Here is a 16340-nt window from a genome sequence, read left to right on the forward strand (position 1 = left end):
TTCTTCTTAAGCTTTACTTACTTTGTTCATCCTGGAAATATCAGTGTTTTACAAGATTTTACCTCTCATTCATTCGTTCATTGGTCAGTCAATAAATCAAGTAAATCCAAACTGGGAATATAGCAATGAATAAAACAGACTCTATCTTTGCTTTCGTGGTGCTCAAATTCTAGTTTTTTCATACTGTATAAAACATTTCCCAGGAGATCGCGTCCATTTCCATGGCTTCAACTACCACCTATAATCAGGAGTCATAGTCATACTTAATCAACAACTGATATTATCCAAGTACCAAAGAAATCAGAACAGGACATCAACCAATTAGACAACCATTCTGGCTGTACTCTCTTGTACTGGCTGCATGGCTGAATATCAGCCCAAACTATAACATATAAATATTAAATGATAATACAATTTCTGGTAGTTAAGAGAATAGACTGGAATCTCCAGACTGTTCAAAATCTAGCAGTTACTTTCTGCTGTATGATCTGGGACAAATTGCTTCATATTTGTGCTTCAGTTCCCTCTTCTATAAAATGTGGATAATAAAGTACCTGTCGTATAGGATTGCTATGACAATCCAATGAGATAATACATGTAAAGTATTTAAAACAGCTTGGATAGAATATACTAAGCACACAATAAATGGTAGTTATTATTATTCATTATTTTGCAACTATGTCTCTAATCCTGACTTTTTTTTTCTTGAGCTCCAAAGTTATAGATTAGATGGTTTTTCTTCAAAATATATCATGGTGCTTGGGAAACCTACAAGATTCATTATAATTAGTAGAAGCAGCCTGTAAACAAATAGGAGCAATTAAATTTTATAGATACTTGATTATATGCGCTGGTTGAATGGGTAGAAATGATAAAAATGAGAAACAGACAGTGGTACTCATTAGGTACCAGGTTCTCTTAAAAGTGGTTCATCTGTGTGAACCTATTGAATCTTAACTGTTCCATCAAGTAAACATTATTTTCATTTACAATTTATAAATGAGAAAACTGAGGCACAGAAGGTTCAAAGGATTTGACTGAAGGTACATAGCTACTAAGTTTTAAACCACTCTGCCTCCAGAGTTTAAGCTCCTTGTCATGGCACTATACTGTCTCACCAAGAGGAAGTAGTTGTTTGTGACAAAAAGAGCATTTCTTACAACTTTTTTTTTTTTTACTTATCAGATCTATTTTCCTCCATATTTTACAATTCAAAAATGTCCTGTGGAGGAAGCAAGCTGTGGACCTTTGTTCTGCTAGTTAATATAACGAAATGTCCTTTAATTATACTGGGAATCAGTACCCTAATGGTGACTTATTTTTTCTTTGGTGACTTATTTTCTGATCTAATATTTTAAACATCTGACCTCTTGTCATGAAAGATCTGTTCCTCACTTTAAATATAAAATGCGCTTTCTGAGAGAGAACAAGTTTCTGTGTACTTGGACAGCTCTGCTTCATTGCCTAACAAGATTGTTACTAAAGATTAAAGAGGCACCATAGAAATCAGAGACAATACTGGAGACAAATGAGTCAATAAACTCCTTGTCCCAGAACTCAGAGCAAGTAAACACACAGATGTGTCTACCTGTGTACAGACCCGGATAATGAATTTTAACCTGTCCGCAATCTAATAAAAAGGATGCTATTTATGTTTCTAGTTTTAATGGCAGTCACTGAGGGTCGCTTCACTGAGACCCTATACTTGCTGAGAACTGGTGCTCTCTGAACCTGGCCAAGAAAGTGTTTCTCAAACTGAGGTTCTTCAATTATCAGAGATAATTACAACCTTTCATATGAGAGTAACTGGATCATCTTGTTTTATAATTGAGAATTGTCAATGTCAAGAAAAGCCTGAATGAAAACGCCAGGCATTGTGCCAAAGAAAGAGTCACAGTAACTTGAATAAATTAAAATTATGGGAGAGCTGAGCCAACCTGGAAAACAAGATGGAATTCTGAGCTCAAGTCTCCATTGCTGTATAAGTTATTGCCATATTTACTTTGTAATATATGCTTATGAAATGTCTTTGTATAAAACTGAAAACATTACATTAGAAATAGTCATTGAAAACTTCTTAGGACAAAAAATATCAAAATTTGTACTCCAAGTAGATAATCACAGGTTCCTTCTGATTTTATCATTTTATCATTGACTGATTTTGTATTTTCAAGACTCTGGTTCATTTTCACTAGTCTTTATGAAGTTCTTCACAAACTTCTGTAGCTTACTGATTTCAATATACTTTATCTCTCTTAGCTTAATTTTGAATTTGGTTCCCATTTATGATAAAGAGTACATGAAGCCCCCATGGGATGTAAATTAGAAGGAAAAAGAAACCAAAGTTCACGGACCATGGCAGCTTTAAAACCCTAAGGGTAGGTTTTATTTGATTAGCACTCAGAGGTGGTTGTTTGTGCTGTGCAGATTTCATGGTTCAAAGATTAGAACAGTTTGCTATGCATCAAACTAGCCAGCCTCTGTGCCTACCTCCCCGGTGATGTGTGACTTCAGACAAGTTCTGTCCCAAGTTGTCCTAGCTCCTCGAAATCATACCGGCTCCTGGCCTCTTGGTCAAGAGTTGGGACAACTTCGGAGTTGTTACTAGTCCCAGGACATTGTCTTATTTGGCTCTCTTTTACCCTATCCTCATCCTATCAATGGTTAAATTGTGCCATGTGTTCCTGCCAGGATTCTGAATGTTTTTATGAAATCAATAGGAACTACAGTCTTACTCTTCCCAGATTTTGGTGGCATTGGCAATATTTGGTGATTATCTCTGTGGATGCATGTATTAGTGAGTTGTTATGGCTTACAGAGCGAGGAATAAAGCAGACAACCCTCAACTTGGACACCTGTATGGAATGGAACCTAGGTACAACTTTTGTACACCCAGCTATGGAGTAAAAGCACTTAGAACACATCTCTGAGTCACACGCTCTTCCCACTGCAACAAGTAATAGAGATGGCTAAGGAGTCAGAGGAAGGCCAGTACTTCCTCAAGTATCTCTTTTTAAAAATTTTTTTATTAGAGCTGGATGCTGGGTTATGAGTTAGAAGATCCAGGAAGGGTATGCTTGAATATAGAGTGGTTGTTAGAGATGAGAATCTAAAGAGTTTATTAACTCTACCACTTTAACTAGCTTAAAAAAAGAAAAGGGACAGTCTTCCAGTTTGTGCTGGAGGTAGGAGAGACATATCAAGGAACAAACCAGTCAATATCTCTAGCTTAGGTTATTTCTTGATATGCGACGCATTCACTTTATGCTATAACTTTTCCAGTATCTTAGAAAAGTTGGTGGATAGTCTGTAGCTCTTCCTGGGCTTATGATAGTACATATGAGCAAGTTGCTAGGCTAAAGCCATAGCTGCTGCAGTATGGTGTACTCTTAGAGGAGGAGTGAATTATTCAATGGAATTTCTGTGAAGGTAATGCTGGTACATCAGCCATATTCTCTGACAGATAAATGCCACAAATATTTTCCCAGTTTCTGACTGGTCGTCAAGTAGACGACTTGAACTGTGCTTTCTAGAATGATAGCATAAAATGAAAACTGTAGGAGAGATTATATATCCAGGTAAGCGGGGGAGGTAAAGGAATCTAAGTCTTAAAATAATAGGAAAAATTACCCTATATCTTCCTGAATACCCAAGTATAAATGTGTCCTTTTTTCTCATTATAGTCTGATCTTTCTATCTCACACTTAGAGGTGCCATGTCTCAATCACTAATCTTTACTATTTCTCAGTGGACCCTAACCAGATTTTCTCAGGTGTAGAAGCCTTGACTTGTCAACAAAATTCTATTGCCAAGTCTAAGAAGAGAATAATTGAGACTCAGGATCCTTCTATGTCAAATTCGGTACACTAATACCTCATGAGAAAGAAACTCAAATTGCTATCAAAGGCCTTTTTAGATTTAACCCTCTCCATGTGTCAAAGCTGTGATTAGGGAAACTTGAGTTGTCTGATAACTTTTCTTTCCAATAAGGTTAAGTCATAAGCTTATTATATTGTAATATTTCCCACTCACCCCTGAAGTATTGCATTCATTTATTACATAGATCATTCCTTCCACTCATCATAAGATATAAGAAAAATTACCCTATATCTTCCTGAATACCCAAGTCCCTGAATATGAAAATGTTTGTACATTTTCCTAGCTGTAAACCCAAATCACATTTCCATGGAGAGTCACATGTTTCCTATGAATATTCTCATACCAGAAGGTAAAGTTTAGTAAAGTTTTATATATCAACTTTTAGTAAAGTTTTATATATCATTTCAAGACTTCTTTTGTTTCACAAAGAAACAGAAGTTACCCCCTATATGATAAATAAAGAACAATGAAACACAGATTCTGGGCTGTTAGCATTCTTTATGGCCTAAAAAGTTTATGCACAAACAAAATAAAAAAGTATTGAATATCATAGAAATTTAGTTTTCTAAGGAAATAATAAAACCCATATAGGAGTGGAAGAAAATTCTCTCTTCCCTCCTAAATTCTATGGCTGGTCTAATAATTAAATTCATACACAGATTAACAGGAGAAAAATATATTTTGTACAAATGAGAGCCTCATAAAAATATGTTACTCAAAGAAGTGACCAACACAAAGAAACAATAAATTTGTGAATAATCGACAAGACAAATGGAATTTGGGCTTTGGGAAGTAAATTGATGAAGAAATAAGGTTACCAGGCCCTAAATTCTGTGTCCAGTGGACAATAAGGAGGCCTTCTACCCTCCTGATACAGGGAAGATGCTTTTACACGGGGAATTTATCCCCTGCATTCAGGGAAACAAAGGAGAGTCACAGTGTGTTTTTTACACCAGAAGGTTAGGAACTTTTAATTCAAAATAATCAACACACTAAAGTGGCATATTTCTGGGTGGGATATTCTGTTCCTCTTCAACCAGAAAATGTTAAATTTGAGAATGACAAAGGCTCTCCATCTATCTTTGATAAAACAAGAGACCCTCTCAGGGGTTAAAGGGAGTACCCAGTGCAGTGTATGACCTAGGCGACAGGTGAAGGCATTCTCAGGTTCACCAACTACATGCACTCACGGCCTTGGGAAAGAAGAATGCATAAGATAAAATCTCTAGCGATGGATCAAGGAGATAGCGAGGCACTATTCAAAGATCTATAGGCCTGAGGTAATCCTTCCTTGGTAGGAGGTGGGAGTGGGGTACAGCCACAAGAGAAGAGAGAGTTACTTAAGAAATGTGTATTATACTCACAGGTACTAAAGACAGGAGGCACAGCATGCCACACAGGGATACATGGGAGAGTGATCGGGAGGTGGAAGACAGGAGGAAACAGAAGGTTTAGGCCAGAGCCTTTATTGAGGTTTCCAGGGAGAAAGAGTAAACAGTTTAAGATTAGTTAGTTTAAATTATTTCACTGAGCTCTAACCTATTGGGATGGTCCCTAGTTGCCTAGTACTTGGATGTAGGATAATTAAGGGAGAGGAAAATTGCCTCCTGGGGGTGGGTGTACAGGCAAATAGAGGAGAGGTTGCTCTGGAATGGTTTCTTTGCATATTGAGGGCATGCTGAGTCCTTGCTATCTCCAAGAACTGACTAGCCCCAGAAGGCTCAGCCTCCTCTTCCCAGACAGAAAGATTTTCTTAAGGTGTTGAAACATTATATTATACAGAAGAAAATTAAATATAGATAATACAGGGAACTTACTACTCATCAATTGTCTATATGTAGCATTAAATTCACACATAAATTAAGTTACAACGGGCAGTGAATTGGTATCTGTTGACGTTTAATTAAACATTTGCTTTGATTTTGCAGGCATTTGGCAATGGGGAGCTGCGTATTTTAGAGGTGTTTAGTTGCTTTTACGTCTCAAATATGTTTTTAGACCCTTGAAAAACTCATAAGCCCGAGGATAGCTCAGACTCCAGGCATAACCTAGTCTATCAAATTGCCCGATGTCCTTAATCTACCTTCACATTTTTTCGGGAGTGATGAGCTGTGGTTACCCTTACCTTTTGATGGGTATCTTACTACCCCTCCCTCAGTAAGACCATACAAATTCACTTTGACTAATGGACTATATAATTCCCTGACATCAAGTGACCTGATACACCACAGAACAGATGCAGCTGCCCTGCCCTCCATAGAATCAGCAGATATTTACTCTTTGTGGCCTCCCAGGAGAGAGAAATTATGGCCTGGTTGCAAGCAATCTCAGAATTAAAACTTGTAGCCCAGTTTAAGATGCTCAGTCAGCACAACATGTATCCAGGGCCTATTATATTCAGACAATCTTCTAAGACAATAATGGACAAATAAAACAATACGAATCCTATAATTCTCTCTTATACATGGTCAAACTTCATGAAAAACCAATTTCTGATTGTTGCTATCCATCCCCAATTCTTTACTGCCCATTTATTTTTCAACCTAATGCCTCTGCCAATTCCACCAAAGCCCTTGTTGTCTTATCTCCCTCTTTCCGAAAAGTCCTTGCTTCTTTGCATTCATTTATGCTACTCCCTTGGTTTCCCTTTTTTATCTGGATGTTTCTTCTGAGCCTCGTCGGTAGATTCTCCTTTTGCATCCCACACTATACATTACATGTCTGTGCTCCTCAGTTCTCTATCATTCTCATTCTGTACATTTTCTTCCATTGGGACTGCATATACCTGCATGGGTTCATTTAATAAATGAGGCTGATGACTACTAGATCTATTGTTTCCAACCTAGACTTTTATATACCACCATTTATCTGCTTTAACATGCCCCTGGATTAACTCAGTGTCTTTATTGCCTTATTCTTTTTTCCCTTCCTCTATTTTATCTCTTGGTAATGGGATTCCCATCAAGTCATTCTTCAAAGTAAAAACCTAGGAGTTATCCTCATCTACAACTTCTTCCACAACTAATTAACCAAAGGTAGATGCTACGCCCTAGTATTCATTGGCTCTTTCCTTTACTGTGACTCTAGTCCTACCTTAAAGCTTTTATCCCTTTTATCCTGGTCTAATTATAATAGTATTTTAGGAAAACTTTCAGTCTCCTGTTGGTCCTCTAATTCGTCCCCCACACTGTGGCCAGAATGTTTCTAAAATGCAAATTGGATCAAGTTATTCCCCCTTTAAAATAAAACCCTTTCAGGCATTGTCCATAGCCTTCAGTTTAAAAATTAAATTCTACTCCATGCAAGATTTTTCATGATCAGGCCTCTGCTGATTTAGGAGATCAGCTTTTTCTCCAACCACCCTCCTTTCTTCCCACCACAGTTGCTTAGGTCTCCTTAAATCTTGTGCGAGCTACTTTAAACCTCTCAATCTTCAAACGTGCTATTCTCTCTGTCAAGTGTTTCCTTCCCACTTTTCACTACTAACTTCTTTTAATTTAAGCAAGAGGACTGGGAGGAGGCAAGAGAGGAGCTTCTGGAATGCTAGTAATGTTCTATTTCTTGATCTTAGCGTTTGCCATATATTTACAAAAGTTCTCAAACTGTCACTTATGATTCATGCACTTTTCTCTATGTACATAATACTTTCATTAATGTTATTTATATAAAAAAATAGTATGCTCTACAAAGCCTTCTTTGAACCATCAAACTAATTAAAATGACCTCTTCCATGCAGATGGCTGTGTACTTGTATCAAATTGTGTGTTGTGGGTTATTGGTCTCCCCCTCGTTGGAGCTTTTTAAGGGGAAAGACTGTTTCTCATTAACTTTGTAGGACCAGCACCTACCATGGCATTCAATAGAATAGTAGGTGCTCAAAAGATATATGATACAGACACAAATGACTCCTCTTCCTCTGCTTGAGGGAGATGTGGGCAGTCTGGCCACTCATAGTCATGAGAAAGTGAAATTAGATTTCATAGAGTTTTGACACAAAGTTCTGTTCCTACCCAAATCAACAGCTTTTACCAGAAACTGAAGGGCTAAGCTCAGCTTAGTAGAGGAGAACCAAGAAGCAAATTTCAGGGATAGACAGACAGATAGAAAAACTAAAATAAGAGATTAGCATTGAGATAATTCAATGAGCCTAGAGTTTAGAAGACAGATAGGACAGAAATAAGCCCAAGAAGCCCTGGGGTGATGGTGAGAAACACAAGTTTATGTGTGGGCTTTGAGTTCAGAGTTTAAGTGCTGTTAGGCACATGTGCGCAAGTTGCCCTGACTATGGGACCAGGAATAGGAAAGACAGCCTGTTAGGAAAGGGACTTGGGCTCCTGGGTAAGATCTAGGGGTTCAGATGTAATATATTTCTCTCAAGTACAACTTTCATCAAGGAGCATAGTTTTAGTCAGCAGAGAAACAAGCGATTTATATTTAATTCACTCTCCCCTTTTGCAACCTTTGTATCTAGTCATTTACCTCCTCAAATTAAGCCTCTAAAACTGTTTCATGCCTCTCATTTCTAATTCCCATTGATACCACCTCAATAGTAACATATTTTGAATGGCCCAAAAGCTTAGCTGGGCCAATTAAATTGTCCTTCTTTAGGGAATTTGAAAAAATTGCGAATTAGTCATAAGGATAAAGAATAAAAAATAGACAGTAGGAGCATCCATGATGGATTGTATGCTAGTTAAGGTGTTATGGAACAGAAACTTTGAGTAAGCGGGGGAGTGAGTTAATAAGGGAGGTGAACAGAGAGAACCCTTAGGAAGAAAAAGAGACATAAGAGTTAGGACAGTGGCCATGTGGTCTCTCAAAAAGAAACAGCAAAAAATCGCCAGTCCTTAGAATCATCTCAATCACTTAGTGAAACCATCTCACTTTTCCACTTACTATCTATATGTGGCTATAAAATAAACCTTTTTTTTTTCTTTATTAGTAAATTGAGTTCTGTTATCTGCGACTAAGATTTGAGAGTCAGATGCACTGAAGTTTAACTCTATCTGGGGGTTAGCTTGTAATGACTGGGCGAAGTAAAGCATGAAAAGCAAGTAGCACGTAACAAGCATACAGTCTGCGCTCAAAAATTTTAACTCTCTGTGATATGTGTTTTCTGTGTCAACTTGGCTAGGCCCCAGTTATTCATCAAAAGGCTAATCTAGGTGTTGCTCTGGGGTATTTTGTAGTTCTGTCTAAAGCTCAATTGACTGTACGTATTCTCCATAATGTGGGTGGGCCTGATCGAATTACTTTAAAGGATTTAAGAACAGAGCTGAGGCTGTTCTCCACAGAGAAGTTCCCTCTGAGGACTTGTGTCCCGCAGTTCTAGCCTGCTCTTTCTGACAGCCCACACTGCAGGTTTTGGACTCGTTTTGCCAGCTCCTGCGATCAGGTAAGCCAATTCCTTAATATACATCTCTTACTGGCTTTTCTTTCTCTGTTTGAATCCTGGCTTATAAACTGTCTTTCCTGCAGAGTGCCCATCCCTCAAAGTGTTTCATAAATCCTTGGTTGTAGGAAGGAAGTTTTTAGGCAAAGACCCATGCCATCCCCTTGCTAGACTTATTTTACTGAAATTTTCTCAACTCTTTAAAGCTGTGGAATAGCTAGGAAGTAAACACTGGAGAATGTAAAATAAGAAATTCCCATTGACTTCTAAGTTTTAAATGGTATTTTCTTTTCTTTAATTTTAATTTACAAGTTACACTTTTTTATAGAAGTATATGAAGTAAAAAATTTCCCTTTTCTCCGCCTTCTTCCTCCTGCCCAATTTTTGTCTCTGAAGATAACCACTGTTAATAATTTGGATTTTCTCTCTTCAGCCCTTTATTTAGCTAAGCATATAGGTATATGTATATGAATGTTTATGTTTAAAAATCTCTGTCTATAGATAACACACATTAAAGCATAAATAAGATCAAGCTATGCAAAGTTTTAAAACAATTTTTTTCACTTCGTAATATGTTTGGAATATTTTCTAAGTCTCTCCGTATATGTAACTTTACATGATCCCTTTTAAGTTGTGGCATACTCATACTAAGTGTGACAGTTCTATAATATGTTTACCATCCCAGTATTGACTTTCAGTTTCTCTCTACTATAATGTTGGAATGAATACCCTTGTATATGTAAACTTGGGTACCTATATTAAAGATATTTCTTTAGATTCCTAGTTGTGGAATGACTGGATTAAAGATTATATATATTTAAAATACAATATTAGTTAACTCTCTCACCAAACATATATGGGATTACTATTTAATCACAGTGGTATCATTAATCTTTAAAATACTTTTACCAAGTTCATAAATTGACAACTGAGCCATTTATCACTCTATCCACAGGAATTTTGGGAAACATATTAATGTATTTCTTTAACATTTTGTACAAGTCCAGGTAAATTTCAACCTCCTCTTTCAATCTTTTCTTGATTCAGTCAACCCACAGCAATCTTCTCTTCTTTCTAGAAATCCAAAGCATCATTGTTAACACTTATTAGTCATTAAGTTGTACAGCAACTTCTCAAACTTCATTGCAATTGCATCATTATTCAAATTCCGGACTTTAGAATGACAACTCTATTGTAGTCAAAACTATGGAAAGAATTCACAATCAAATCAATTAGTGAGGTGATTAGTTGAATCTCATCAAGGAGTTAGCTGCAACATGGTAGGGGGTGCCAGATTCCATCTGTATAAATCTGGTAACTAAAATTTGGTTGCTGAGAATACTTGGGAATCTCCTATTGACAAATCAAGCATATAAAAGGGCCCATGGGTCAGTTCTTACTAACAGAATCAACCTGGAATCTGTAGTTCTCGGAGCTGTGGAATCTCTGAGGGGTAAGCAACCATGTTGTTAGCCTGAATTTCCAGCCTGTCTTAGATATTAAATTCTTTCATCTTAAGTAAAATAAATATTTGATAGCTCTATAAAGGTCTTCACTTGTTGGTCACAATGCTATATACTTAGTAAATATTAGGAAGAACAAATGAATGAACAGCAGATGAGGCATCTATTGCTTATAAAATTTTCTTTAAAACCATTATCATCACCACCATAGAATGATTCTAAGTAAAATGTAATAAAAATTAGTGAACTCCATTACTAAACAAGACTCCATGGACTAAACAAGAGATGTTAATAGCTCCAACTAAGGTGTGTCAACAACCTTCAGCCAAAAACCACACGAAGAACACACCTATAGTTGAACATGTTGGATTTATTACTCTTGCAGTAAAAGAACACCTGGGGAAGCATGAAGTGTCTCAATTAGAGGGTGTTTCTCTTACTGAGACACTTCATGACTATTAATTCAATTATAGAATTAAGGTTTTGGTTTGGTGATTTGGGGGAGGGTCTAAGAAAATGGGGATTTGCTTTAGATTAGATATGGCAAGGGAAAGGGGTCAGTTCTATGATCGGGTAGGTCAATAAATCTAAGAAGTAGCAGTCATTCATTTTAGCCAAGAGAGGTGGGTATTTGGTATTTTGGGGTGCCTCAGATCCATTGCGACGTCCCGTACACTATGTCTATAGGACTGGATATGGGGATAGGAGGTGATGTCAGGGATGATTTCTAGGTTTCTCTTATGTAGACAGAGAATGGCACTGCTATTCACTATGATAGTGCTAGCTTTGTATTATCTGGGAATTTAATACCAAAAATAAGTTGCTCCTAGACTTATGGGATTATATCCCGATAAGCCCATTGTAAGTTGAAAATACTATCTTAAGTTGAAAATATTTTTAATACACCTAACCTATCCAATATTGTAGCTTAGCCTACCTTAAATGTGCTCAGAACACAATATTAAAAAAACGCTGGCAACACAGTACACTGTAGAATATCGGTTGTTTATCCTTGTAATTGCGTGGTTGAGTGGGAGCTGCCCAGAATCATGAAAGAGTATCATAATGCATATTGCTAGCCCAGAGAAAGATGAACGTTCAGAATTTGAAGTACAGTTTCTACTGAATTGCATATCACTTTTGCACCATCATAAAGATGGAAAACCATAAGTCAAAAAATTATAAATCAGGGACTATCTGTACATGAAAAGTTAACACTATCCATACCCATTTTACAGATGAGAAATTAAGGCTTTACCCAGGTTAAATACCTTGCCCATTGTTGTATGCAACCAGAACTTGAATTCAGGGTGGCCTGACTCCAAAGTCATGGACTTTTTAAAAAATGAGATTAAATTCACATAACACTTGAAAGTATACGATTCAGTGGTTTTCAGTACTATCACAATGTTTTGCAACCATTACCACTATTGAATTCCAGACCATTTTCATCATCCCCAAAAGAAACTCCATCTTATTAAGTAGTTACTACATTCCCTTCTCCTTCCAGCCCCTGGCAACCACTAATCTTTCTGTCTCTGTGGATTTACCTATTTTGGACATTTCATATAAATGGAATCATATAATATGTGGCTTTTTTGGGGGGGTGGTCTGGATTCTTTCACTTAGCACAATGATTTTAAGATTTATCCATGTTGTAGCATGTTTCAGTATATGAATCCTTCATTCCTTTTTATGACTGAATAAAATACCATTGTATAGATATACTACATTTGTTTATCCATTCATCAGTTGATAGACATTTGAGTGTTTTTACTTTTTGTCTGCTAGTAGTTTTGAGAGGTATGTCATTGTGTTTTTGCTTTGCATTCCCCTAATGACTAAGGATGTTGAGCATTTTTTTATGCACTTGTTAGCCATCTGTAAATCTTCGTGGAGAAATGTCTAAGTCTTTTGGCCATTCTTAATTTTGGTTGTCTTTTGTTATAAGATCTAAGAGTTCTTTATGTAACCTGGATACTAAATTTTTATCAGTATGTTATTTGTAAACAGTTTTTTCCCCATTCTGTGAGTTGACTTTTCACTTTCTTTGATGCACAAAAGTTTTTGATGAAGTCTAATTTCTCTATTTTTTTCTTGTTGCTTGTGCTTCTGGTGCCATTTAGAAGACCGTTATCATATCCTAGCATGAAGACTTCTACCTATATTTCTTTCTAAGGTTTTTATAGTTTTAACTTTTACATTTAGATATTTGATAAATTTTGAGTTAATTTTTGTATATGGTATGTGGAAGAGGCCCAAATCAGTCCTTTGACATATGGATATCCAGTTATCCCATCACCATTTGTTGAAAAGACTATTCTTTCTCCCATTGAATGGTCTTGGCACCCTTGTCAGAAATCAATTGAACATAGACAAAGGGGCTAATATCTGGACTCTCAAGTCTATTCCAGCATATTGACTTTTTAACTTAACTTTTTATAAATCCTTTTTAGAATTACTTTATTCAGCATTTCATCTCCAAAACTTCCAAAATTATTTATCATTTATTCAGTTGATCTAAATAAGCCAGAATCAAATTTGCTGTGAGAAAAATATACTAAAAATGATTTCATAGCAATATTATGACAATGTTATACTATGTAACAATTATATACTTTGTTATTAGAATCATTTCTAAGGGTATAAATTTATAAGACATTAAGGAATCCATTTCAATATAACTGAAAAGGAAATTATAACAAAAGTAGACACCATGTAGCATAACATAAAATATGAATGGATACATGAAATAAGGATTTTTAATATTTAACTCTCACCAACTTATATACAATAAGATTAAAACAACACAATTGTGCATTCAACTTGTGGATCTGGTCATCTGCATTACAAGGGTTGCTGGGTAATAACTGCACAGTGATATGATTATTCTGAATATTTTTTTCACAGTCAAAGATAGTTGTTAGGGACAGATAGGCATTCTCTGCCATGTTATTTCCCTACATTTTGCTGGATAAAACATTATTTCTTCGCAATGCTCTGTCGTCCTTCCCTCTCTTCTGTTACACTGTCTTATATAGTGGACATTTCTTTGAGAGAAGCATCATATATACAAAAAGTAGAAAATCATGACCTGGTTAACATTGCTGAGGTTAAAAAACCCATAGCAGAGAATAGATTTTTCTCTTGTCAATGATATTCAAGCCACTCCCTTCCAAACATTCGTTATCAAATGTGAAGTTTTGGTTGTGGTTTCTTTCTTTTCTTTTAATTGCCTACAGCACCTGGTCTTCCTAGGTGGTCTCCCATCCAAGTACTAACCAGGCCTAACCCACTTAGCTTCCGAGATCAGACAAGATCAGGTGTGGTCAGGGTGGAATGGCTGTAGACTGGTTGTGGTTTCTAAACTATGGACTACTTTAAAAAGATGTGCGTTTCTAGATGTTACTGGAAGCATCTACTCATGGGTGTCATCTTCACAATCCTCATATTCACTTTAAGATCCTTTATTATAAAATAACTTGAAGGCGACCATGCATATTCCAAACCAAGAAAAAAATCCTCTCGTGTAAAAACATAAAGACATGCTTCAGATAATTAAAACACAGCATATGTTTGGATATGAATGCTCTGAAGAGATAGCTTGGGGTTACAATCACCCAAATTCTCTCATCAGGAGGTAATATAAATCATAGTCTGAAGGAAGTTTGTTCATTTGAAAGTGAACCCCACAGGAAAGGAGTAGAAAAATTTATCACTGATATCACTGAAAATTCAGAATGCATCAAATAATAAAAGATACTGATTATGAAAACATCTGACCCTCTCACCGAACTTTTGCAGATTGACCTTCGGCTTTCTCCGTTCCCAGACCCTGCAGTTCCGTAGTTTCCCAGAAGGGGGCATTGTTGCATTATAAACGGCACCAGTTGCAGCATTACCCTGCTGGGTCTGTGTTCCTTCTCTATTTTCAATATATATATTTAAAGTCATATATATAAATATTATTTCTCCAAACTCTTAAGAAATTGAGAGTTGAGGAAAAGATAGAACTCTTGAAGGATCGTTCTTTTACCCACTATCTTCAGAGATATTTCATTGCATGTGACATTCTTGGAGGTTGGTATCAAAGTCCCAAAGTACGAAACGCATCTCGTAAGTCATCGACCTCATATAGGGGCTGCAGAGAAAGAGAAATAAATTGAGTGGATGACTTTGTAACGTGGAAGAAACTACGCTGGGAGGAAGGAAGAAGAGATAGGAAGAGGAGACGAAGGAATTCTACCGGGAGGGAAATAAATCCTGAGAGTCTCGCAAAACAAAGACGTGTGAGTGAGGAAAGGGGGCAGGAGGGAAAAGCATCCTGGCAGAGGGCTCTGAATTGTGAAACAGCAGAAGAGCAGACTCAGTCGAAGGAGAAGGGACGACAAAAAAGACAGAGAAAATAAGGTTTTCATCGGAGGAAAAATGAGTGATAAATACACAAACGCACAAAAATGGGAATGTAAGAAATGTAAGAAAAGGGAACATAAGTAGCTCCAGGAAAAGACTTTGGAGAAAGGAAATAAGCAATGAGCCCCTTACCAAAAGGATGCGTCGAAGCTGTCTGGAGAGGCGAACTGAGTTTTCATGCAGCCCCTCCCAAGCTTTGAAAGTTTTTTCATGGTTTTCCACAAAAGTATTCCAGCAATAAAAATAATCTTTAAAAGAGGGGATGGGGAATAGGGCGTGGTTAGATAGCTCCGGTCTCAAATCTAGAGGAAAGAAAGAAATGCCTGTTCCCTTTTTAATTCTCATTTACCCCAAAGCCTTGTGTCTAAGCCATCAATTCTTTTTCTCCAATTCTAGCTGATAATTTTGGGCTCCAAAAGTGAACTAGAACTCTCCCCCACCCCACCCCTTGGATTTCTCTCCTGACTCCTCAGTGTGGTTCGTAATCCCAAAGGAGAGCTGCTGCTCAGAGTCAGCAGAAAGGTCCCTCTTGCACCTTTGAAGGTCATGATGGCGATTTGGACCCCGGCGCGGTGCAGCCGCCGCAGCCCCTCGGGCTCAGCCTTGAAGCCATCGCAGAAGTAGAGGCGTGCGGTGAAGATCCTCAGACTGAGGTTGGGATTCCCTCTCAGAAAGTCAGCCACGTGCCGGGCACAATCGTAGCAAGGACTCCAAGACGTGAACCAGGTAACACGGTAGCACCGGCCAGGATCCAGGTCCCAGTCAGAGATGTAGCGGAGGAAGAGCAATTCCACGTGGCAGCCTGACTGGGGAGAGAGTGGAGGACTCAGCTGATGTTTCCTGACCTGTGTTGTGGTGCCGGTAGCTTTGCAGCCATTAACCCATCTCCCTCCCACAGTTATCTTTTTTTAGGTCGTCTGCAGTTTTGTCTTTATGTCACTGAAAGGGTAAGCAACTGCCTGGAGGCACAGTGGTAAGCCAAAACTCTTTGCACCCTTGGCTCTGGAGAGGAAGAACGGCTATGGATTTTCTGAGGAATGGGGAGGATGAAAGAGTTGAGTTTGGATGGTTTGGCATCACACTATCTCAGCAGAGAATTAATTTGTGAAGTTACTTTTTGAGCCTTTGAGGAGGAAAATGGCTTGGAAGTGCCTGGTGATGTAACATCGTAGAAATACACTGGGCCACTAGGT

At 37.5% G+C, this 16340-nt stretch overlaps 1 pseudogene; it reads right to left on the reverse strand.

Moving 5' to 3' along the window:
* Positions 1 to 13967: 13967 nt before the first annotated feature.
* LOC120611798 (uncharacterized) lies at positions 13968 to 14085 on the reverse strand (annotated as a pseudogene).
* Between the last annotated feature and the right edge of the window lie 2255 nt (positions 14086 to 16340).

The sequence above is a fragment of the Pteropus medius genome, unplaced genomic scaffold (assembly GCF_902729225.1).
Source record: "Pteropus medius unplaced genomic scaffold, Ma_sr-lr_union100, whole genome shotgun sequence".
In the NCBI taxonomy this organism is placed as follows: Eukaryota; Metazoa; Chordata; class Mammalia; order Chiroptera; family Pteropodidae; genus Pteropus; species Pteropus medius.